Consider the following 26,949-nt stretch of genomic DNA (forward strand, 5'->3'; position numbering starts at 1 on the left):
AATGACTTTGGGAGTCAAGAAGCAGGAGCAGTGGGTGAGTTTAATAATAAAGAACATTGAGCGATACAAAACAAAAGACACGTCTAGACATGAACACAGAACAAATACTGCCCGAAGAGTAATGCTAGGGAGTGCTAGATAAAGGGGAAGTAATCAAGGTGGTCATGAAGTCCAGGTGTGCGTAATGAGGGTTGCCAGGTGTGCGTAATGATGGGTTGCCAGGTCCGGTGTTTAGTAAACCAACAACCAGCAAAACTCATGGACATTTTGCACAGAAAATCATTCTAGTATTTTTGTGCGTTATTGCATTTTCTCCCCAGTCCCTAAACATCTTTGCTCCGTGAAAGATGACAGACAAAACTTTACCGCTGTCAACTAGATTGATGCATTCATTCTGTCGAACTATGACAATATTCTGTTGAGCAAGGGTTGATTTAGTCTTCTAGGGCAACTTATAATGACAAAAGAGAAGCTTTATGTATCTAATTATAGACAAGTTGACTGACAAAGAGATGGAAATTATAAACAGAAACATATCTAAATCAGGAGAAAAATAAAATCCTGCACCACGTCAAACAATTGTTCTGCAGTCTTTCACTGTAGCCTATAGCACATTTTCTATCTTTACGGGTTAGGGTTGGTTGCAGGCCTCAGATATTTATTTTATCACATATAGTCGGGCGGTGCGGGTGATTGCAGCCGTTGCGGGAAAACAAACACCTGACCCGCGCACCATTAGTGGGTGTCATGGATTGCTGAAAACACAAGACTCAGGGAACCCATCTATGTCACAGGCTTTCAGACCAAGCCATCGCCACAGATTACTGTCACGGCGTCATGAATGTTCCCCTTGTTCTTACTTCACCTGCTGGGGCTTCCTGTGCACTGTGGAGTGGAGAGAGGTATCTGTGTGTGCGTGTGGAGAGAAATGGATTGATAGTAATGGGGTGAGAAACTGCCCTGACCTTGGGATGATTGGTGCAATCGTTGAGGGGGCCTCTCTCCAGAGGACAGAGGTAAATCTCAGGACCATTTCTCTGCTCGGCGTGTACATAAACCTGTCTGCAGAGGTTTGTGTATGATCTCTGTGATGTGCTGAGCTGTCTCTGAGACCACTGCTGTCTCATATAACAGAATACAGGTATGTTGACTGGGTTCTCTCTAATATGAGTGTCTGAACTCTGTGTGATGCCTATCGACTGCTAGAAAGCTTTGATTGTGTGTGTGTGTGTGTGTGTGTGTGTGTGTGTGTGTGTGTGTGTGTGTGTGTGTGTGTGTGTGTGTGTGTGTGTGTGTGTGTGTGTGTGTGTGTGTGTGTGTGTGTGTGTGTGTGTGTGTGAGGTTGTGATATGTGAGGAGTAAACCCTGATGGTGAAAATAAAACATGATAGAGAACGGGGATGAGGCAGCATCCTGGGAACAATAATCCATCAAAGGTGTTTTTATGTGCCCGTCTGAAATTAATCAACACCCTCTCGAACGTTCAGAATGGAGCACATAAAGAAGCTATGATGTAACTATCGGTAGAATGAAAATCTGGGTCTGGGGAGTGAAGCATCTTTTCACACAGGGAAACCTGCAGAAATCTTATAACCTGCCACGATGAGAATGGCGAGGCCATAGAACTGTGTCAATGGAAGAATATCAATTGGAGTTATTTGATTCCTCGCCTCCTTTCCTTGATTCCTTGCGTGCCCTCCTCTGTCCTGAAAAAGTAATCGAAGCGAGGAGAGGAAATGTGGAAACAAATGCCCTTAAAAGAAATAAGACTCCTTTTGTATTAGAGAATCATCAGGCAAATGACGTTTACAGAGGTGGAATCACAAAATACATGTGTAAAGTGCTGTACATTTTTTTTTAGTTGTGCACATTGTTTTTGAAATGTGTAGCATGCTTTTCTCCTCTGAGAAAACAGTAGCTGTTTCAGAGGGGGTGTGGCTGACCTCAAAATGATTCGGTTGCATGTTTAGTTTAGTTTATTAATTCGACCATTTAAAAAAAAAAACAAGAACACATAAAACTTGAAAAAGCGATACATGCACATGAATAAAATCATTGAGGATAACACACAATCAATTCTGGGACTGATTTCCATTGTGGTCCTCTTGAGACAAGATGGCTAGACAAGATCGAACACCGTATGGCAGTTTAATCATTCCAGTTACATCATAGGGGTTATTCATATGGGCACAGAAGACATCGAACATACAGTGCCATGCGAAAGTATTCGGCCCCCTTGAACTTTGCGACCTTTTGCCACATTTCAGGCTTCAAACATAAAGATATAAAACTGTATTTTTTTGTGAAGAATCAACAACAAGTGGGACACAATCATGAAGTGGAATGACATTTATTGGATATTTCAAACTTTTTTAACAAATCAAAAACTGAAAAATTGGGCGTGCAAAATTATTCAGCCCCCTTAAGTTAATACTTTGTAGCGCCACCTTTTGCTGCGATTACAGCTGTAAGTCGCTTGGGGTATGTCTCGAGCTGGCTCGAGCTCAGTAAGGTTGGATGGAGAGCATTTGTGAACAGCAGTTTTCAGTTCTTTCCACAGATTCTCCTGAACCTGTAAAAGCACACATCAATGACACCTGATCTGGTGCTGTGATTGTGTGTATCCCTTACACGAGGAAAGTAATCACTTAGATATCTGGGCGCAGGACCATAAATACGCCTGGAAACCAAACCTAGTTATCTGGGACACCCTAGCCTCAACAGGCAGCCAGTTTAGTTCCTAAAAGCAGCTCCTGCCTATGTGAGTATGTGGACTCACCTTCATTACTACTCTGATCAACTTATTATGGGGTATCTGGAGCTTCCCCTTCATAAGTTTAGATAAGCACCCAAACCAGGAAGTACTAGCATAGTCAAAATGGCATTGAATGAGGGCAGTAAGCTAGCACTTTCATGGAGTCCTTATCAAGCAGCTTGGACTTTCTCGCCAAAAACTTGGCATTAACCTTAATCAAGTCCTGGCATTAACCTTCCCTAGCAACTTATTGGCCATGCTCACACCTCGCAAGCTTCCATCAAGGATACATCCCAAGTAGCTAACAGAGGATTTAGTAGTCAGCAACTCACCCCCTATCTCCGCTCTGATTTTAAGCGACCTACACAATTTAGGTCTGGATCCCAAAATAATTTTGATACACTAGAGCGACGGAGGAGAGGAGGAAATGACACACTCCTACATATTAAGACCAATTATCGGTATCCGGGTCATAGAGGAGAGGATGACGGAGGAAGAGAGTAGAGGATGGACTTTGCCCAATTGAGGACAGAGGGGGTGGAGCAGGGGGGAGAGGAGAGTTTGTGAGGTAGGCTTATGGACCACGGGAGTCATTAAGTGCCGTCTGTATTGATTGGGCAGTTTCATTTCTCCCACATCAAAGAAGTGTCTCATGACAGACTTTCACCCTCTCCCTCCAAGCAAGCAGGCACAAGCACCCACACCCTTTAACTCTCCCTCTGTGATTATTGACCAGGGAACCTGACCTACCCATGGCTGGGATAGTAGTCTCCATGGCCTCTGACTGCTACTAGGAGGAAATGAACATAACCATTACCCATGATCTATTAATCAGTACCACTGCCTTGACCGCAATCTCTGAGAAATATATATTAGGGTTCATTTCAAATTATTCCCATGGATTTATATATAATATATAACAAGTCTTGATTAGCGTTTTTGTCATTTTGAAGAAATATTCAGATGTTTTAGTTGAAATTTTTGTATAACCAGGAGTCTTGGTGTCATGGCAATAGATTTCAGTTTTGATTGATTGCAAGGTGGTTCTGAAAAAAATTCAACATGACAACAACAACAAAAAATTGAAATCTAGGAACACAAGGCTAACAAAGCCTAGATGCAAATGTACTAGTTCTAGTGTTTGCGTGTGAATTATTCTGCCCAAGTGCTTCAAAGCCATAGACAGTTACAGAATATTATAGAGAGAGAGAAATAGAGAGGGAGAGAGAGAAAGAGAAAGAGATCTATTTCACTTAGCTTTGGCAATGTAAACATATGTTTCCCATGCCAATAAAGCCCTTTGAATTGAACTGAGAGAGAGAGAGGGGGAGAGAGAGAGAGAGTGTGACAGAGAGAGAGAGAACCTTGGGAGATGTGAGCGGGACAAATTGCCTCACTGTATGCTGAGGACACCTACTGGCACTGGGCATTTCACCTCTTTTCATTTCACTCTCCCCTTCTCTCGCTTCCTCTGTCCTTTTTCTCTACTCTTCTCCCCACCACTCCTTTCTTCTCCACTCTCCTATCTTCCCCACTCCGTTTCTATGCTTTCCATCCCTCCATTCCTCTTCTTCTCTTCTTCCTCTCCTCCTGCTTTCTCTCCTCTCCTCCTTTCAGCCGTCTCTCCTGTCTGACCGTTCCCTCTCATTACGGACCAGAGCCATGAAGATCTGATATAAATCCAGACGCACTGCAAGGACGTTATTTGAGTCAGACTTTTAAATAAATCTTGTCTACCAATCTCTGTCTCCTATTCACTAAAACAGAGCTTGTTCAATTATACCTCACTGTGGAGGTATTTTGTGAAGTGTTTTTTTTTGTTGTACCATGAATGAACCATTGTAGTTCCGCACCGAGGTGAACGTTTGTGTGTAGATGCGTGCATACGTGTGCTTGTGTGTACGCATGTGTGTGTGTATGTGCGTTTGGTTGCTTGTGGGTGGATATCTGTGTGTGTACAGTATACGTGCGTGCACATTTTGTTCGATTACGTCCATATTTATTTCCAAATACCTACGTTTCGTTCTCACATTTAGTTCACAATTCCAAAGGCACATTGCGCGAGTGCAAAATCCTGACGAAAAGTCAAAAGAGTTCCATTACTGTAACGATCATCTGTTGAAGAAGGTGACAACGATAGACAGCTGTCCCTGATTGAGAACCATACCCATACCCGGCCAAAACAAAGAAATACAAAAAACATAGAAAAAGGAACATAGAATGCCCACCCAAATCACACCCTGACCAAAATAGAGAAATAAAAAGCTCTAAGGTCAGGGCGTGACAGTACCCGCCCCACCCCCCAAAGGTGCGGACACTGGCCGCAAAACCTGAACCTATATGGGAGGATCTGGGTGGGCATTTCTCCGCAGTGGCGGCTCTGGTGAGGAACGTAGACCCTGCTCCACCTCTGGCTTGGCCCTCTAGAGCGGGGAGCCTCGTCGCCGACCCCGGACTGGGGACCCTCCTAGCAGGCCCCGGACAGGGGACCCTCGTAGAGGGCCCCAGACCGAAGGGCGCCTCTAGACGCTCCGGACCGAAGGGCGCCTCTGGACACTCCGGACTGAAGGGCGCCTCTGGACGCTCCGGACCGAAGGGCACCTCTGGAGGGTCCGGACTGGAAGGCGTCGCTGAAAGCTCCTGACTGGAGGGCGACACTGGAGGCTCCGAACTGGAGGGCGTCGCTGGAAGCTCATGACTGGAGGGTGACACTGGAGGCTCCGGACTGGAGGGCGACTCTGGATGGAGGCGACGCAGAGGCAGCCTGGTGCGTGGGGCTGCCACAGGGCCCACCAGGCTGGGGAGACCTACAGGAGGCCTGGTGCGTGGAGGAGGCACCGGATGAACCGGGCTGTGGGGGAGCACTGGAGCTCTGATGTGCAGCCTTGGCACCACTCCTCCAGGCTGAATGCCCACTTTAGCCTGGCCACTCCAGAGTGCAGGTACAGGTCGATCCGGGCTGTGGGGGAGCACTGGAGATCTGGTGCTTACCACTCGCACCTCTCCATTAGGCTCAATGCCCACTTTCGCCCGGCACGGAGTGCAGGCATAGGGCGAACTGAACCCTGCCAGCCCCCGGAGACACAGTACGCAGAGCCGGCGCAGGATACCCTGGGCCGAAACAGTGCACCGGAGACCAATCCGCCCTGGCTGGATGCCCACTCTCGCATGGCACTTGCAGGGGGCTGGCATGTAGCGCTCCGGGCTATGAGCTACACTGGAGACACAGTGCGCTTTACCGCATAACACGGTGCCTGACCAGTACCACGCTGCTTCCTGTAAGCACGGGGAGTTGGCTCAGGTCTCTTGCCTGACTCCGCCAATCTCCCTGTGTGCCACCCCCCAAAACATTTTTGGGGGCTGCCTCTCGTGCCTGCTGCTCTGCCTTTCCTCATATCGCCGCCTCTCAGCTTTAGCTGCCTCTAGTTCTTCTTTAGGGCGGCGATATTCCCCAGCCTGTCTCCAGGGTCCCTGTCTGTCCAATATCTCCTCCCAAGTCCAGGAGTCCTGAACCCTCTGCTCCTCGTTACCACGCTGCTTGGTTCGTTTGTGGTGGGTAGTTCTGTAACGATCGTCTGTTGAAGAAGGTGTGGACCAAAGCGCAGCGTGGTAAGTGTTCATACTTATATTTCAACTGAACACTAAGTAACAAAAATCACAAAGAGAATGAATGAAAACCGAAACAGTCCTGTCAGGTGCAGAAACACAAAATAGAAAATAACTACCACAAAAACCCTGTGGGAAAAAGCTACCTAAGTATGGTTCCCAATCAGTAACAACAATAGACAGCTGTCCCTGATTGAGAACCATACCTGGCCAAAACAAAGAAATACAAAAACGTAGAAAAAATTAACATAGAATGCCCACCCAAATCACTGACCAAACCAAAATAGAGACATAAAAAATTCTAAGATCAGGGCGTTACAATTACAATCTGGCCCCATAGACACAGCATATTGGATAGGCAATCACTTAAATGAAACTACAAACCTCAGATTTCCTACTTCCTGGTTGGATTTGTCTCAGGTTTTCACCTGCCATATGAGTACTGTTATATTCACAGACATCATTCAAACAGTTTTAGAAACTTCAGAGTGTTTTCTATCCAATACTACTAATAATATGCATACTGTATATTAGGATCTGGGACAGAGTAGCAGGCAGTTTACTCTGGGCACCTTATTCATCCAAGCTACTCAATACTTCCCCACTGTCACGAAGAAGTTAAATGTGCTGAGAATGTTGCAAAGCCAAGAAACTATCCTGCACCATTCCCAGAAAGTTGTGGATGGTTCATGCAAAAAAAACCACAAGACAACCACACTCTCACCAAGCTCTAAGAAACATACGGTTCTCAGAACATTAAGTTCTAGCTGGGTTCCATCTCTTAACCTCTCGCTTTCCTCCCCTCTCTCTCCTTCATCTCTCTTCCCTCCCCTCTCTCGCCTTCATCTCTCTTCCCTCCCCTCTCTCTCCTTCATCTCTCTTCCCTACCCTCTCTCGCCTTCATCTCTCTTCCCTCCCCTCTCTCTCCTTCATCTCTCTTCCCTCCCCTCTCTCTCCTTCATCTCGCTTCCCTCCTCTCTCTCTCCTTCATCTCTCTTCCCTCCCCTCTCTCTCCTTCATCTCTCTTCCCTCCCCTCTCTCGCCTTCATCTCTCTTCCCTCCCCTCTCTCTCCATCTCTCTTCCCTCCCCTCTCTCTCCTTCATCTCTCTTCCCTCCCCTCTCTCTCCTTCATCTCGCTTCCCTCCTCTCTCTCTCCTTCATCTCTCTTCCCTCCCCTCTCTCTCCTTCATCTCTCTTCCCTCCCCTCTCTCTCCTTCATCTCTCTTCCCTCTCTCTCCTTCATCTCTCTTCCTTCCCTTCTCTCTCCATCTCTCTTCCCTCCCCTCTCTCGCCTTCATCTCTCTTCCCTCCCCTCTCTCGCCTTCATCTCTCTTCCCTCCCCTCTCTCTCCTTCATCTCTCTTCCCTCTCTCTCCTTCATCTCTCTTCCTTCCCTTCTCTCTCCATCTCTCTTCCCTCCCCTCTCTCGCCTTCATCTCTCTTCCCTCCCCTCTCTCGCCTTCATCTCTCTTCCCTCCCCTCTCTCGCCTTCATCTCTCTTCCCTCCCCTCACTCTCCTTCATCTCTCTTCCCTCTCTCTCCTTCATCTCTCTTCCTTCCCTTCTCTCTCCATCTCTCTTCCCTCCCCTCTCTCGCCTTCATCTCTCTTCCCTCCCCTCTCTCTCCTTCATCTCTCTTCCCTCCCCTCTCTCGCCTTCATCTCTCTTCCCTCTCTCGCCTTCATCTCTCTTCCCTCCCCTCTCTCGCCTTCATCTCTCTTCCGTCCCCTCTCTCTCCTTCATCTCTCTTCCCTCCCCTATCTCTCATTCATCTCTCTTCCCTCTCCTCTCTCTCCTTCATCTGTCGTCCCTCCCCGCTCCCTCCTTCATCTCTCATCCATCCCTCTCTCTCTCCTTTAACTCTCTCTTTCTCTTCCTTCTTGCTCATCTCTCTCTGTCCTTCTCACTTCTCTCTCTCCTTCCTCTCTCTATTGCTCTCTCCTCTCGCATGCTCCGATATGACCTTCTTCATCACATTTATCATTCACGAACGACTCTGAGCTGAAATGGCGACACATTCGTTTTAAAACAGGGAGCCTCCACCAACCTGTCTGTGTTCATAGCAGTGTTTTGCATAATATTAGATGTCAAGCTGACAGAGTCGTTTTCCATTTCTTTCGATCTCTTTAACACACCCACACACCCACACACACACACACACACACACACACACACACACACACACACACACACACACACACACACACACACACACACACACACACACACACACACACACACAGCTTGCCTTCCCTTTGTATCACTCTGAAACACATTCTTACTTGTCATCCTGTCAGCATGTTTGGTGAAGTATGGTTTCAGTGAACCACCCATTGATCTATTATAAGGATTCAGTGGAACCCCCAGTGTTCTATCATATTGTTTCAGTTGAACCCACAGTGGTCAATCCTATGGTTTCAGTGGAACCCCCAGTGGTCTATCCTATGGTTTCAATGGCCCCCCTAGTGGTTTATACTACAGTTTCAGTGAACCCCCAATGTTCTATACTATGGTTTCAGTGTATCCCCAGGGATCTATTCTATGATTTCAGTGGAACCCCCAGTGTTCTATCCGGTTGTTTCAGTGGAACTCGCAGTGGTAAATCCTGCTGTTTCAGTGGAGCCCTATGTCAATCCTACGGTTTTAGTGAAACCCCCAGTGGTCTATCCTATGGTTTCAGGGAACCCCCCAGTGGTCTAACCTATGGTTTTAGTGAAACCCCCAGTGTTCTCTCCAATGGTTTCAGTGGACCCCGCAGTGGTCTATCCAAAGGTTTCAGTGGAACCATCTATTGGTCAATCCTATGGATTCAGTGCACCCCCAGTGTTCTATTCTATGGATTCAGTGAACCCCCCAGTGTTCTGTCCTATGGACTCAGTGGACCCCCAGTGGTCTACTCTATGGATTCAGTTGACACACAGTGTTTCATCCTATGGATTCAGTGGACCCCCGCAGTGGTCAATCCTATGGATTCAGTGTACCCCAAGTGGTCTATCCTAAGGATTGAGTGTACCCCCAGTGGTATATCCCGTTGATGCAGTGGACCACCCAGTGGTCTACACTGTTGATTCAGTGGAATCCCCAGTGTTATATACTGATGAATCCGTGGACCCCCAGTGTTCTATCCTATGGATTCAGTGGACCCCCAGTAGTCTTTCCTATGGATTCAGTGTACCCCCAGTGTTCTATCCTATGGATTCAGTGGACCCCCCCCAGTGTTTCTTCCTATGGATTCAGTGGACCCCCAATGTTCTATCCTGTTGATTCAGTATAGCCCAGTGGCCTATCCTATGGATTCAGTGGAGCCCCAGTGTTCTTTCCTATGAATTCAGTGTACCCCAATGTTCTATCCTAAGGTTTCAGTGTACACCCAGTTGTCTATGCTGTTGATTCAGTGTCCCCCCAGTGTTCTGTCCTGTTGATTCAGTTGATCCCCCAGTGGTCTATGCTGTTGATTCAGTGTCCCCCCAGTGTTCTGTCCTGTTGATTCAGTTGATCCCCCAGTGGTCTATGCTGTTGATTTAGTGTCCCCCCAGTGTTCTGTCCTGTTGATTCAGTTGATCCCCCAGTGGTCTATGCTGTTGATTCAGTGTCCCCCCTGTGTTCTGTCCTGTTGATTCAGTTGATCCGCCAGCGGTCTATACTATAGATTGAGTTTACCCCCAGTGTTCTATTATATGGATTCAGTGGAACCCCAGTTTTCTTTCCTATGAATTCAGTGTACCCCAATGTTCTATCCTAAGGTTTCAGTGTACCCCCAGTTGTCTATCCTATGGGTTCAGTTTACCCCCAGTGGTCTATCCTATGGATTCAGTGGACCCCCAGTGTTCTTTCCTATGAATTCAGTGTACCCCAATGTTCTATCCTAAGGTTTCAGTGTACCCCCAGTGTTCTATCCTAAGGATTCAGTGTACCCCCAGTTGTCTATCCTATGTGTTCAGTTTACCGCCAGTGGTCTATCCTATGGATTCAGTTTACCCCCAGTGTTCTTTCATGTTGATTCAGTGGACCCCAAGTGTTCTGTCTTATGGATTCAGTATACCCCAAAGTATTCTATCCTATGTATTCAATAGACCGCCAGTGTTCTATCCTATGTATTCAGTGTACCACCAATGTTATGTCCTGTTGATTCAGTTGATTCAGATGATTCAATGGTCTACACTGTTGATTCAGTGGACCCCCAGTGTTCTGTACTGTTGATTCAGTTGATCCCCCAGTGGTCTATACTATAGATTGAGTTTACCCCCAGTGTTCTATTATATGGATTCAGTGGATCTGTCATGACTCCTACCGAAGGTGTCATGACTCCTACCTTCCTGTTCTTGTGGCGCTCGGCGGGATTGCAGGCCCGCCTGCTGGTTGTGCGGGATTGTTCGATGTACGTGTGTACACGTCTGTATGTCATGGTTTTCCCATTTGCTTGGGTTTTTGCTGGACTGTTTAAGTCCCTGTGTTTGGGGCATTTGTTTTGGTGGGCGCCCAGTGTTTTGTGGGGTTGGCGTATGTTCACCGTTGTTGTGCATTAAAAGGTATTAGCACTACCCTGAACTCTCTGCTTCCTGCGCCAGACTTCTCACCCACTACACCCCGGACGTTACAGGATCCCCAGTGATATATCCTATGGATTCAGTGTACCCCCAGTATTCTATCCTATGAATTCAGTGGAGCCCCCCGGTTCTATCCTATGGATTCAGTGGACACCGAGTTTTCTATCCTATGGATTCGGTGTCCCCCCAGTGTTATATCCTGTTGATTCAGTGGACCCCCCAGTGGTCTATGCTATTGATTCAGTGGACCCCCAGTGCTCTATCTTCTGGATTCAATGGAACTCCAGTGTTCTATCCTTTGGATTCAGTGTACCCCCAGTGTTCTATCCTTTGGATTCAGTGTACCCCCAGTGTTCTATCCTTTGGATTCAGTGTACACCCAGTGTTCTATCCTTTGGATTCAGTGTACCCCCAGTGTTCTATCCCATGGAATCAGTGGAACCCCAGTGTTCTATCATTTGGATTCAGTGAACCCCCAGTGTTCTATCCTATGGATTCAGTGTACCCCCAGTGTTCTATCCTATGGCATCAGTTGACACACAGTGTTCTATCGTTTGGATTCAGTGAACCCCCAGTGTTCTATCCTATGGATTCAGTGGACCCCCCAGTGGTCTATCCCAAACTCTCTCAGAGGACATTGGCAGTGTTGGCCTCCAACTTGAAAAGCATCCTACGATTGACTAACCTTCTGGGCATTCACCTTCACATCCACAGTTTCTCTGTGGTTTTTTGATTCATGACTAAAAAAGTAGCATTCCCATATAGAATAGCTGTCCCTTCTCAAGGGAACTTTTCTGCAAGGCAACTTGTAATACGATTTTGAGTATAGTAACCCACCCTTCCTCACATAATACATGATCCAGTATATCTAAAAGTATATCCAGTATATCTAATCATTTTGATTTAAACATGACTGATACACATATGCAGAGATCTTGTATGTTTAGATTGTAAAGATAAGTAAAGAAAAAGAAAAAGTCACATTGTCCTAGAGAGATTTGCATTGTTTTCAAAAAATGTCACGCCAGCGCAAGCCTACACAAATACAGCCCTTATTTTAAGGATTTATAAAATATGATTTTGAAATGCACTGCTAGACTGAGGGACAATACATATAATTGTATGTGTGGGACACAGAGATGACGTATCCATTCAAAAATGATTGCACACAGAGTGCACCAATGCAACTGAATATGTTATTTGTTGAGCACATTTTTTTTCAGAACTTATTTAGGCTTGCCTAAATATTGACTCAAGAAATGTATTGACTCAAGACATTTCAGCTTTACATTTTTTATTAATTTGTAAAGTTACACATGTATTTATAAAGCCCTTTCTACATCAGCAGATGTCACGAATGTGCTTCTAAAACTCCCTAGAAAGAAATAGGCCACAGGTAAATGTTTGGTTTGGACAACAGTGGAGGCCAATATTGGACAGAGAGAAAGAGTGGTGAAAACTAGAGGAGGACGTGGAGGAGGAAGAGGAGGATCAGGAGGGCTAGGAGTTGAAGAAGTAGGAGGAGGAGAGGAGAAATAGGACAGGTGAGAAGGGGAAGACGGGGAAGAGAAAGAGGAAGGGGAGTCTGTAACACAATAACTGATGAAATCAGAGTGATTGTGGTTGACCATCGTATAGCAGGTAAGCTATACTATCATTGGTACTGGATCTGGAAGTGTATAGTGCTACATCATATTGACTGATCCCTGTCTTTTCATACTGTGCTACATTGTCTTGTCTTGACTCTTTCAGAGAGTCATGGAGCTAGAAGCAGATGCAGTGCATCATGAGCTAATGCATGTGGACGAGGCAGGTTTCAACCTTGCAACAACAAGGGGCGGCGGCAGAAATATCATCGGACACCGTGCCATCATCAACGTCCCGGGACAACGTGGTGGCAACATAACAATGTGTGCGGCTATTAGTCAAAAAGCTTCCTTCACCATCATGCAATCCTAGGCCCATACAACACTGCACACATGACCACATTTCTTGACACCCTCTACAACAGACTAATCCCTAATGACCAGGGGCCAGAGCAGCCCAGGTACGTTATCATCTGGGACAATGTTAGTTTCCACCGGGCTGCTGTGGTCCGCAATTGGTCCACAGGTCACCCACTTTTCATCGCACTCAATCTCCCCCATACTCTCCGTTCTTGAATCCTATTGGAGAATTCTTCTCTGCATGTGGTTGGAAGGTGTATGATCACCAGCCCCACCAACACATACCCCTTCTACAGGCATTAGAGGAGGCTTGTGGAGACATCGATCAGGGGTCATGCCAGTTAGAACATTTTCCCCTCATTTATATTTATAGTGAGTTATGTTCGGAATACACATCCATACATTGCACATTTGGATACCTGTGTGTATGTGTGTTTAATACAGTACATGTATGACAAAACTTTCTTGCAAACTGCTATGCCCAGCACACAGAAAAAGCCACAAGAGCTTTTCATTTATACCATCAGTGCGTAGTTGCCGCAAAAATTGATGCAACATTGTAATGGTTTTGCAAGAAATGTTTGTTTTTGCAAGATATGTATAATGTTTTGCTGGTTTGGTGTAAGGTTTTGTGCTTAGTGTGTAGAGTTTTGCAAAAATAGCCTATAGTTTCAAAGATAGTGCCTAAGCAATCAGAAAAAACTGTAAGGACATATCGTTCTTCAAGATGTTAAAAAGTTAATGGATGACCAACAGGATCGAATAATAATCACAGTGGTTAATATTGGTGCAACGGGTCAGCAACTCTGGAGTAAAATGTCATTTGGCTTTTCATAGCCGAGCATTCAGAGGTTGAGAGCGAGAGAGAACCTTGAGAGGTGAGCTGAATTTTTCTGCTCAAGTGCTTCAAAGCCATAGACAGTTGCAGAATATTAGAGAGAGAGAAAGATAGAGAGAGAGAGAGAGAGAAAGAGAGAGAGAGAGAGAGAGAGAGAGAGAGAGAAATATAGAGATAAATAGAGAGAGAAAGAGAGAGAATTTTGAGAGATGTGAGCTGAACAAATCTTGTGTGAATTTTTCTGCCCAAGTGCTTCAAAGCCATGAACAGTTGCAGAATATTAGAGAGAGAGAAAGTGAGACAGAGACAGAACATTATAGCGTGTGGTGTTGATTCAAAACCTAATATTTTGATGCGGAGTCGAGATGGACTGAACAGAATGGGAAAGCCAACTGTAGCATTACAATCCCAGTGGTCTATTGGCTAAGTCGACATTGCAGTAATATAATGGAGATATTTTCTACCTGTAAATGAGAGAGCCACAGGATGGAGAAGTGGTAGTATAACCAACACATTAGTCTAGTGGAGATGGAAGTAGCAGTAGGTTGCAATACATTAACAGAAGACTGGATCAGCATAGCGGAGATGACATCAGCTACTCTTTTCTCCAAAAGAGGAGAGACGGAGGAAGATGATGATGATTGAGAGCTGCAAAGAGGAGCATCTGTCACGACTGTGTAAGCAATGCAGGAAGTAGCTGTAGTAGCAAGAAAACAGAATGACTTTCATTGTAACTAAAGATGTACAGGTTATACTTGGGTCTGTAAAAGCCAACATTAAAGACGATGTCTAGTGCTCTTTGAGCCAAGTTTGTAAATTACTTATAAGTAGAGTGCATGTGGAAATTATAGAGGACTTTCTTAGAAGCTCTAGTAACACAAATATCAGTGTTTACTGGCTATTTCAATGAGGTGTTTCTGTTTTTGTGCAGTCCCTTATAGAAAAACCACGAGGTAAATCACATGATTTCACATGTGACATTTCTGCGTTTTGCACATGTGAAATCATGTGAAACCATGTGTTTTTGGAACACTTCACGTGACGATGTGGATTTTCACGTGAAATCAAATCTAATAAAATTGTATTTGTCACATGCACCGAATACAACAGGTGTAGGTAGACCTTACAGTGAAATGCTTACTTTCAAGGCCTTCAAACTTCTTAGGGATCAAATCCCATTAACAGGATCGATTTGACAAGATCCGGTGAAATGGCAGAGCACCAAATTCAAATTAAATTATTAGAAATATTTCACTTTCATACAATCACAAGTGCAATACACCAAATTAAAGCTTTACTTCTTGTTAATCCAGTCACCATGTCAGATTTCAAAAAAGCTTTACGGCGAAAGCAAACCATGCTATTATCTGAGGACAGCACCTCATCAAACAAACACAGACAATCATATTTCATCCCGCAAGGCATGACACAAAACTCAGAAATAACAATATAATTCATGCCTTACCTTTGACAAGCTTCTTCTGTTGGCACTTCAATATGTCCCATAAACATCACAAATGGTCCTTTTGTTAGATTAATTCCGTCGTTATAGCTAAAAAATGTCCATTTATTTGGTGCGTTTGATCCAGAAGAAAACAAGTTCCAACAAGCGCAACATGATTACAAAATATCTAATAAATTACCTGTAATCTTTGTCCAAACATTTCAAACAACTTTCCTAATCCAACTTTAGGTATTTTTTCACTTAAATAATGTATAAAATTTAAAATGAGACAAACTGCGTTCAATAGCGGATAAAAACAAAGTTGAGCGAGCTTTCAGGTCGCGCGCCCCTAACAAACAGTACACTAGACTCGACCCTCGTTCTGAACAGCCCTACTTCTTCATTACACAAAGGAAAAACATCATCCAATTTCCAAAGACTGTTGACTTCCAGTGGAAGCGATAGGAACTGCAAGCAAGTGCCTTAGAAATCTAGATCCACATAGAAACCCCTTGAAAAGAGAGTGACCTCAAAAAAAAAATCCTGTATGGTTTGTCCTCGCGGTTTCGCCTGCCAAATAAGTTCTGTTATACTCACAGACATCATTCAAAAAGTTTTCTAAACTTTAGAGTGTTTCCTATCCACATATACTAATTGAATGAGCCCGAGCCTGCTTCTGAGCCTGAGTAGCAGGCAGTTTACTTTGGGCACGTTTTTCATCCGGACGTGAAAATATCGCCCCCTAGCCTAGAGAGGTTTTAACCAACAATGCAGTTTTAAGAAAAAATAAATAAAATAATTAAAAGTTACAAATAATTAAAGAGCAGCAGTAAAATAACAAAAGTGAGGCTATATACAGGGGTACCGGTACAGAGTCAATGTGCAGGGGCACCGGTTAGTTGAGGTAATTGAGGTAATATGTACATGTAGGTAGAGTTATTAAAGTGACTATGCATAGATAATAAACAGATAATACCAGCAGCGTAAAAGAGGGGGTCAATGAAAATAGTCTGGGTAACCATTTGATTAGATGTTCAGGAGTCTTTTGGCTTGGGGTTAGAAGCTGTTTAGAAGCCTCTTGGACCTAGACTTGGCATTCAGGTACCGCTTGCCATGCAGTAGCAGAGAGAACAGTCTATGACTAATGTGGCTCGAGTCATTGAAGAAATTTTAGGGCCTTCCTCTGACACCGCCTGGTATAGAGGTCCTGAATGGCAGGATGCGTGGCCCCAGTGATGTACTGGGCCATACGCACTATCCTCTGTAGTGCCTTGCGATAGGAGGCCGAGCAGTTGGCATACCAGGCTGTGATGCTCTCAATGGTGCAGCTGTAGAACCTTTCGAGGATCTCAAGACCCATGCCAAATCTTTTCAGTCTCCTGAGGGGGAATAGGTTTTGTCATGATTCTCTTGGTATGTTTGGATCCTGTTAGTTTGTGAGTGACGTGGACACTAAGAAACTTGAAAAACTCAACCTCCTCCACTACAGCCCAGTCAATGAGAAAGGGGGCGTGCTCAGTCTTCAAATATTACATTTCTAAGTGACCCCAAACTTTTTAACGGTAGTGTATGTATACCGCCACCCCTTGTCTTACCAGAGACTGTTGTTCTATCCTGCCGATGCAGTGTAAAACCCGCCAGCTGTATGTTGTTCATGTCGTTGTTCAGCCACGACTCAGTGAAACATAAGATATTATGGTTTTAATACCCCGTTAGTAGGATATACGTGCTTGTAGTTCGTCCGTTTTATTATCCAGCGATTGTACGTTGGCCAATAGTACCGATGGCAAAGGCAGATTAGCCACTCATCGCCGGATCCTTACAAGGCATCCCGATCTCCTTCCGCGATATCTCCGTCTTTTTCTCCTGCGAATTACGGGTTGAGGCACTCTTCGCGTGTCTGGAATAAATCCCTCTCGTCCAACTACTTAATGAAAAATTATTTGTTCAAATCAAGGTGAGTAATCGCCAACCCTTTTTTTACGCTACTGCTACTCTCTGTTCATCATATATGTATAGTCCCTTTAACCATATCTACATGTACATGCTACCTCAATCAGCCTGACTAACCGGTGTCTGTATGTAGCCTCGCTACTTTTATAGCCCTCGCTACTGTATATAGCCTGTCTTTTTACTGTTGTTTAATTTCTTTACCTACCTACTGTTCACCTAATACTTTTTTTGCACAATTGGTTAGAGCCTGTAAGTAAGCATTTCACTGTAAGGTTTACTTACACCTTGTATTCGGCGCACGTGACAAATAAACTTTGATTTGATTTGATTTGATCGCTGTTCTGATGTCCAGAAGCTCTTTTCGGTCATAAGAGACAGTGGCAGCAACATTATGTACAAAATAAGTTACAAACAATGCGAAAAAACAAACAAAATAGCGCCATTATTTTTGGAACACGAAGTTTCACATGGATTTTCAAATGAGATCACATAAGCTTTCACATGTGGTTTATATTTTCACGTGACATTTCATAGGTGAGGCCCTTCAAACAAAAATGTGTATTTATGATACACACACACACACAGTGCTTTTAACAGACAGTTTCCAACTATTGACACACTTTGACATACATGACTACATTGTGTCTTCATTTAAACAGTAATTACACATTATTCAACATGTCCTCACCTGGGATTTGTATTCAACCTCTTTGTTGCTATGCCACCATTTCGGTCCCAATTTGAAATTGGGTTTTAACATAGGTAAAAAGTAGAGACTCAGAGCTACACAATGACATATCATACACTGCATTGTTGAGGAACAATGGGAAAGGAATTCTGCTTTGAAAGTGGATCAACTTGTAAAATTACTTTTAAGAAAGGGGCCTTTGAATGTTTTGGTACCTACTGGATAGCTCTCCTTTGTCTTCACCAATTCAGCATTGTTCACACCCTCTTAAACCAGCCCCACCCATCTCTTTAAGGGCTCATTGACTACCAGTAGAGACACCACACTGCTGCATTTGTCACATGGGATGGAAGCAGCTTTCCACCAAATTGTGTGTGTCAAGAGTGGCGTCCTGGTAATACTATTGCATTATCCTCTGCGTAGTTGTTGATGAAGTTCACCACTCGCTGCAAGTCCTCATTCTTCAGGTATAACCTGTGCTTGCTTGGACCAGCTCTCTTTTTGATGGGAGACATTAGACCATTCTCCTTGCTGAGAAACACCAATTTGGTAATGGCCAACAAGCTGCATCAGCTAAAAGTACTGATATCACGCTTGTAAACAAATTATAAAGTTAACAAAACTTATTCCTAACAAAAAAAAACATGTTAGGAACTATCTTTGAAACTATAGGCTATTTTTGCAAAACTCTACACACAAACCACAAAACCTTACACCAAACCAGCAAAACATTATTCACCTCTTGCAAAAGCAAACAATTATTGCAAAACTCTGTGTTTTTGCATCAATACAGTACACACAAACCCTCATTGCATCCTGATAAATAAGAACACACCATTTTCCCTCACATGACCAAAAATGCTGTTTTCTAATGTTGAATCGTACCTTATATGGAGAAAAATACACATTCCACCAAGGTCAAATGTGGTGTTTTTGATAAGAATTCAAGCCATATTGGATCAAATCCAGACAGGAACTATTATTATAGCAGGTGACCTAAATTCGATAAGAATGACAAACATAGTATTAAAAAAGGCAAATTTAGGGAGCCTCCAAAGAGCCTGAAAATGTGCTTCACTACAAATACTTTACAAGACACCTGGAGATTATTGTTGCCAACTACTACAAAACTATAAAATATTTTTTTTTTCTCAAAGTAAGAAAAGCTATTCGACATTTGACTAGATTTTTATTTTCGTAATTGCACTCAACAATTTACTGATTGAAAAAATTCATGATATTGTGATATCGGCTCATTCTCCTGTATCATGCATAATTACACCAACTGAAAATGCATTTAGTGACAGAATATTGAGAATGAATAGAGAACATCTTCAAGATCCGAAATGTATTAAATACGTAAAATAAAAAATTACCATTACAAATGTAGACGGAGGACACAGAAAAGCCAACCCCCGGCATAATTCAGGATGCTTTTAAGACGTACATTGGGGGAATGATAATCTCATCCTTGGCAAAGTTAAATCTGAGTTATTGATTTTATTTTTCTTTAATTTCAATTTCTATCTTAGAAAAAGCCCATAATTTTTTTTACATGGTTAAAGAAGAAAATAACATTTCTGAACCTAATCATGAATATGATCTTTTACTTTTGAAGACAGCCAACAACTACAGGTTAAACTCAAATAAAGCACACCATTTGTGACTCACTATCTGGATTCAGTCTTATGTAGCTAAATTTGAAATTGGGTTTTTACATAGGTAAAAAGTAGAGACTCAGAGCTACACAATGACATATCATACACTGCATTGTTGAGGAACAATGGGAAAGGAATTCTGCTTTGAAAGTGGATCAACTTGTAAAATTACTTTTAAGAAAAGGGCCTTTGAATATTTTGGTACCTATTGGATAGCTCTCCTTTGTCTTCACCAATTCAGCATTGTTCACACCCTCTTATACCAGCCCCACCCATCTCTTTAAGGCCTCACATGTGAGGTCATGTGCTAAAATGTGAGTAGTGTAGTAAAGATTAAGCCTAAAAGTGGTGGTAATAAAGAACAATTCCACGAAAACTGAGTGTCCAGATAATTTTTTTTAATCAATATTAGATGACGCTTACCCAGACACACTTGTCTTAATTGATGGGTCATGTGAAATAAATGCTATAACCTCCAGCCACATCCAGTGGTGTAAAAAGTACTAAATTGTCATACTTGAGTAAAAGTAAAGATACCTTAATTGAAAATGACTGAAATAAAAGTAAAAGTCACCCAGTGAAATACTACTTGAGTAGAAGTCTAAAAGTATTTGGTTTAAAAAATACTGAATTATCAAAAGTAAATGGAATTGCTAAAATGTACTTAAGTATCAAAATTTTTTTTTTTTCTAATTCCTTATATTTAACCAGACGGCCCAATTGTGTTTTTATTTTTTTATTTACAGATAGCCAGGGTCACACTGAAACAATCATACATAATTTACAAATGAACCATTTGTCTTTAGTGAGTCTGCCAGATCAAATGCACTAGGGATGAACGGGGATGTTCTCTTGAAAAGTGTGTGAATTGAACAATTTTTGTGTCAAAATGTCAGCAACCATCTTCCGGTACACAGACCGTTCACTCTGAACAAGCAGGAGATGCTGCTCATGCTTCTCCAGCTTGGCTGACTTAACAGCTTCTGGAAAAATACAGAAATAATGTGAGATCAATAAAAGTAGTGCCGATCATTTTGGAGGTCAAATACAATTTTAAATAATCAAAAATGTGTTTATGGTTTAAATACCGAGTGTTGTCATCGACTACCAGTAGAGACACCACACTGCTGCATTTGTCACATTTGTCACATTTGTCACATTTGTCACAAGCTTTAACTCTTTTGTTCAGACATGTAACGTTAACGTTAGCTAGCTAAACAATGAACTATAAACCAGAGTACTAGCAATACAAACTGATTGTCATAGCTAGCTAAAACTAAAGTTTCTCAAATATAGTAGATTCAATGTTGGCTAGCTAGCAAGCAAGCCATCAAACTTCAGCTAGCTAGCTAACGGCAAGCTTTAAATTGCAGTGAAAACAACTTTGACAAAATTATAAACGTATAATATCAAACTGTAACGAGACTCTTACCCATAAATATGGATGAAAGCTTTATGGCAGACTGCAACCCCTTTCATTAAATAAGACGTCATGTGCCCTTTCCGCTTGCTTGGCCCATTGTTGTTGCGTCAAGTTACTCTGATTCACACTGAAGCTTTAGGCCCCACCCAAACTCTGACCATTTTACTCGCCCTAGCAGAGTTGGTTAGGCTATTTTCATGCTATCCAGAGCATTGGTGAATGGAACTCTGCTCCTGGCAACAATTTAATTGCGCTTTTTTTGCCAACATCTACTGACATCGGCAAAATTCAACCAGTGTTGAAACTCATCTCTCAGCATGTCCAGCCCACTCATTACCTCAGCCAATCATGGCTAGCGGAAAGGTTGCTTACTTTTCTTTGGCTTAACTAACTAGACTCCTAATTTAACAATTGTATTTCTATTTACAGATGGCATAAAATTTGTTATTAAGGCACATGAAAGTTTTTATGTTCGAGAAGGCATTTAAAAAAATACAAAATGAATGGATACAAATGAAAGAAATTACATTCAAATGGCTCTCCGGTGAAGTTGTGACTTGCAACATACACCTAGTTTCCGTAACTTCTTATGGTATAGGGGACGCTTGCGTCCCATTTGGCCAAAAGCCAGGGAAAATGCAGCGCGGCAAATTCAAATAAAATGATATAAAAATCAAACTTTCATTAAATCACACATGTAAGATACTAAATTAAATCTACACTCGTTGTGAATGTAACATGTAACGTTAGCTAGCTAAACAATGAACTATAATCCCAAACCAAAGTACTAGCAATACAAACTGATTGTCATAGCTAGCTAGCTTTCCACGAAAGCATAAGAAGCTATTATCTGATGATAGCACAACAGTAAACAAAGAGAGTAGCATATTTCAACCCTGCAGGCACTACACAAAACGCAGAAATAAAATATAAAACATGCCTTACCTTTGACGAGTTTCTTTTGTTGGCACTCCAATATGTCCCATAAACAAATAAAGTCAATTTATTTGGCGCGTTTGATCCAGAAACAAACAGATTCCAAATTGCGCAACGTCACTACAGAATATCTCAGAATTTGCCTGTAAACTTTGCCAAAACATTTCAAACTACTTTTGTAATACAACTTTAGGTATTTTTAAACGTTAATAATCGATCAAATTGAAGACGGGTCTATCTGTTTTCAATAGAGGACGAGAGGAAACTAACGCTACTTTTCAAGTCTTGGCTAACCCTCAACAGCGTTACCTTTTTCCAAGATGGCTGTACTTCTTCATTGCACAAAGGAATAACCTCAACCAAATTCCAAAGACTGGTGACATCCAGTGGAAGCGGTAGGAACAACAAGAAAAATCGTTTCCCAATGAGAACCCACTGAACAGACAGAGACCTCAAAAAAACTAATCCTGAACGGTTAGTCCTCGGGGTTTTGCCTGCTACATAAGTTCTGTTATACTCACAGACATGATTCAAACATTTTTAGAAACTTCAGTGTATTTTCTATCCAAATCTACTAATAATATGCATATCTTATATTCTTGGCATGAGTAGCAGAAAGTTGAAATTGAGCACGCTGTTTATCCAAAAGTGAAAATGCTGCCCACTATACCTTAAGAAGTTAAATTGGTCATATTTAATGGCAAATAAACCTGGCAAACACCTCACAGGCCTTACACAATAAATAAATAAAAGCCAAACCAGTTATAAGTTTAAAAAGAATATGATGACAATCCTTTAATTGGAAACAACAACGCTTATAAAGATAATTTTAAACCTTCTATGAAAATCAGATTTAAATAAGTTGGACTGATCCTACAGCCTTCTTAGACTCTTAGACTTTGTAGACTCAAATCTTCTTAGAGTCAAATCCGCAAAAGTTGTTGCTACCCCTATTACTAGTCTATTCAACCTCTCTTTCATATCGTCTGAGATCCCGAAAAGTTTGAAAAGCTGCCGTGGTCATCCCCTCTTCAAAGGGGGAGACAGTCTAGACCCAAACTGTAGACCCAAACTGTTATAGGCCTCAGTTTTTCACAATTCCTGAAATGTAATCCTAGTAAATATTCCCTGTCTTAGTTCAGGATCACCACTTTATTTCAAGAATGTGAAATATCAGAAAAATAGTAGAGAGAATGATTTATTTCAGCTTTTAATTCTGTCATCACATTCCCAGTGGGTCAGAAGTTTACATACACTCAATTAGTATTTGGTAGCATTGCCTTTAAATTGCTTAACTTGGGTCAAACGTTTCAGGTAGCCTTCCACAAGCTTCCCACAATAGGTTGGGTGAATTTTGGCCCATTCCTCATGACAGATCTGGTGTAACTGAGTCATGTTTGTAGGCCTCCATGCTCGCACACACTTTTTCAGTTCTGCCCACAAATTTGCTATAGGATTGAGGTCAGAGCTTTGTAATGGCCACTCCAATACCTTGACTTTGTTGTCCTTAAGTCATTTGACACAACTTTGGAAGTATGCTTGAGGTCATTGTCCATTTGGAAGACCCATTTGCGACCAAGCTTTAACTTCCTGACTGATGTCTTGAGATGTTGCTTCAATATATCCACAGAATTTTCCCTCATCATGATGCCATCTATTTTGTGAAGTGCACCAGTCCCTCCAGCAGCAAAGGACCCCCACAACATGATGCTGCAACCCCCATGCTTCACGGTTGGGATGGTGGTCTTCGGCTTGCAAGCCTCCCCTTTTTTCCTCCAAACATAATGATGGCCATTATGGCCAAACAATTCTATTTTTCAGGATAGAGGACATTTCTCCAAAAAGTACGATCTTTGTCCCCATATTCAGTTGCAAAACGTAGTCTGGCATTTTTATGGCAGTTTTGGTGTGGTGGCTTCTTCCTTGCTGAGCGGCCTTTCAGGTTATGTCGATATAGGACTCGTTTTACTGTGGATATAGAAATGTTTGTACCTGTTTCCTCCAGCATCTTCACAAGGTCCTTTGCTGTGGTTCTGGAATTGATTTGCACTTTTCGCACCAAAGTGCGTTCATCTCTAAGAGACAGAACGCATCTCCTTCCTGAGCGGTATGACGGCTGTGTGGTCCCACAGTGTTTACACTTGCGTACTGTTGTTTGTACAGATGAGCATGGTACCTTCAAGCATTTGGCAATTGCTCCCAAGGATGAGCCAGACTTGTGGAGGTCAACAATTGTTTTTCTGAGGTCTTGGCTGATTTATTTTGATTTTCCCATTATGTCAAGCAAAGAGGCCCTGAGTTTGAAGGTAGGCCTTGAAATACATCCACAGGTACACTTCCAACTGTCTCAAAGGATGTCAATTAACCTAACAGAAGCTTCTAAAGCCATGACATCATTTTCTAGAATTTTCAAAGCTGTTTGAATGCACAGTCAACTTAGTGTATGTAAACTTCTGACCCACTGGAATTGTGATACAGTGAATTACAAGTGAAATAATCTCTCTGTAAGCAATTTTTGTATAAATGACTTGTGTCATGCACAAAGTAGATGTTTTAACCGACTTGCCAAAACTATAGTTTGTTAACAAGAAATGTGTGGAGTGGTTGAAAAACAAGTTTTACTGACTCCAACCTATGTGTATGTAAACTTCCGACTTCAACTGTATATCCATCCTGCCCTGTCTTTCTAAATCCTTCGAAAGCCAAGTTAACAAACAGATCACCGACCATTTCCAATCCCACCATACCTTCTTCACTAAGCAATCTGGTTTCAGAGCTGGTCATGGGTGCACCTCAGCCACGCTCAAGGTCCTAAATGATATCATAACCACCATCGATAATAGACAGTACTGTGCAGCCATCTTCATTGACCTTGCTAAGGCTTTCGACTCTGTCAATCACTGCATTCTTATTGGCAGACTCAATAGCCTTAGCTTCTCAAATGACTGCCTTGCCTGGTTCACCAACTACTTCTCAGATACAGTTCAGTGTGTCAAATCGGAGGGCCTGTTTTCCCGGACCTCTGGCAGTCTCTATGGGAGTGCCTAAGGGGTCAATTCTCGGGCAGACTCTTTTCTCTGTATATCATATCAATGATGTCGCTCTTGCTGCTGGTGATTCTCTGATCCACCTCTACGCAGTTGACACCATTCTGTATATCAAATCAAATAAAATAAAATAAAATGTATTTATATAGCCCTTCGTACATCAGCTGATATCTCAAAGTGCTCTACAGAAACCCAGCCTAAAACCCCAAACAGCAAGCAATGCAGGTGTAGAAGCACGGTGGCTAGGAAAAACTCCCTAGAAAGGCCAAAACCTAGGAAGAAACCTAGAGAGGAACCAGGCTATGTGGGGTGGCCAGTCCTCTTCTGGCTGTGCCGGGTGGAGATTATAACAAAACATGGTCAAGATGTTCAAATGTTCATAAATGACCAGCATGGTCAAATAATAATAAGGTAGAATAGTTGAAACTGGAGCAGCAGCACAGTCAGGTGGACTGGGGACAGCAAGGAGTCATCATGTCAGGTATTCCTGGGGCATGGTCCTAGGGCTCAGGCCCTCCGAGAGAGAGAAAGAAAGAGAGAATTAGAGAGAGCATATGTGGGATGGCCAGTCCTCTTCTGGCTGTGCCGGGTGGAGATTATAACAGAACATGGCCAAGATGTTCAAATGTTCATAAATGCGTCAACCCAGACAGGATGACCACATCAGTGACTCAACCCACTCAGGTGACGCACCCCCTCCAGGGACGGCATGAGAGAGCCCCAGTAAAGCCAGTGACTCAGCCCCTGTAATAGGGTTAGAGGCAGAGAATCCCAGTGGAAAGAGGGGAACCGGCCAATCAGAGACAGCAAGGGCGGTTCGTTGCTCCAGAGCCTTTCCGTACACCCTCCCACTCCTGGGCCAGACTACACTCAATCATATGACCCACTGAAGAGATGAGTCTTCAGTAGAGACTTAAAGGTTGAGACCGAGTTTGCGTCTCTGACATGGGTAGGCAGACCGTTCCATAAAAATGGAGCTCTATAGGAGAAAGCCCTGCCTCCAGCTGTTTGCTTAAAAATTCTAGGGACAATTAGGAGGCCTGCGTCTTGTGACCGTAGCGTACGTGTAGGTATGTACGGCAGGACCAAATCAGAGAGATAGGTAGGAGCAAGCCCATGTAATGCTTTGTAGGTTAGCAGTAAAACCTTGAAATCAGCCCTTGCTTTGACAGGAAGCCAGTGTAGAGAGGCTAGCACTGGAGTAATATGATCAAATTTTTTGGTTCTAGTCAGGATTCTAGCAGCCGTATTTAGCACTAACTGAAGTTTATTTAGTGCTTTATCCGGGTAGCCGGAAAGTATTGCATTGCAGTAGTCTAACCTAGAAGTGACAAAAGCATGGATTAATTTTTCTGCATCATTTTTGGACAGAAAGTTTCTGATTTTTGCAATGTTACGTAGATGGAAAATAGCTGTCCTTGAAATGGTCTTGATATGTTCTTCAAAAGAGAGATCAGGGTCCAGAGTAACGCCGAGGTCTTTCACAGTTTTATTTGAGATGACTGTACAACCATTAAGATTAATTGTCAGATTAAACAGAAGATCTCTTTGTTTCTTGGGACCTAGAACAAGCATCTCTGTTTTGTCCGAGTTTAAAAGTAGAAAGTTTCCTTATGTCTGAAACACATTCTTCTAGCAAGGGCAATTTTGGGGCTTCACCATGTTTAATTGAAATGTACAGCTGTGTGTCATCCGCATAGCAGTGAAAGTTAACATTATGTTTTCGAATAACATCCCCAAGAGGTAAAATATATAGTGAAAACAATAGTGGTCCTAAAACGGAACCTTGAGGAACACCGAAATTTACAGTTGATTTGTCAGAGGACAAACCATTCACAGAGACAAACTGATATCTTTCCGGCAGATAAGATCTAAACCAGGCCAGAACTTGTCCGTGTAGACCAATTTGGGTTTCCAATCTCTCCAAAAGAATGTGGTGATCGATGGTATCAAAAGCAGCACTAAGGTCTAGGAGCACGAGGACAGATGCAGAGCCTCGGTCCGATGCCATTAAAATGTCATTTACCACCTTCACAAGTGCCGTCTCAGTGCTATGATGGGGTCTAAAACCAGACTGAAGCATTTCGTATACATTTACCCCTTCATTGG

This window comes from Oncorhynchus mykiss, chromosome 16 (genome assembly GCF_013265735.2).
Source record: "Oncorhynchus mykiss isolate Arlee chromosome 16, USDA_OmykA_1.1, whole genome shotgun sequence".
NCBI classification, from domain to species: Eukaryota; Metazoa; Chordata; class Actinopteri; order Salmoniformes; family Salmonidae; genus Oncorhynchus; species Oncorhynchus mykiss.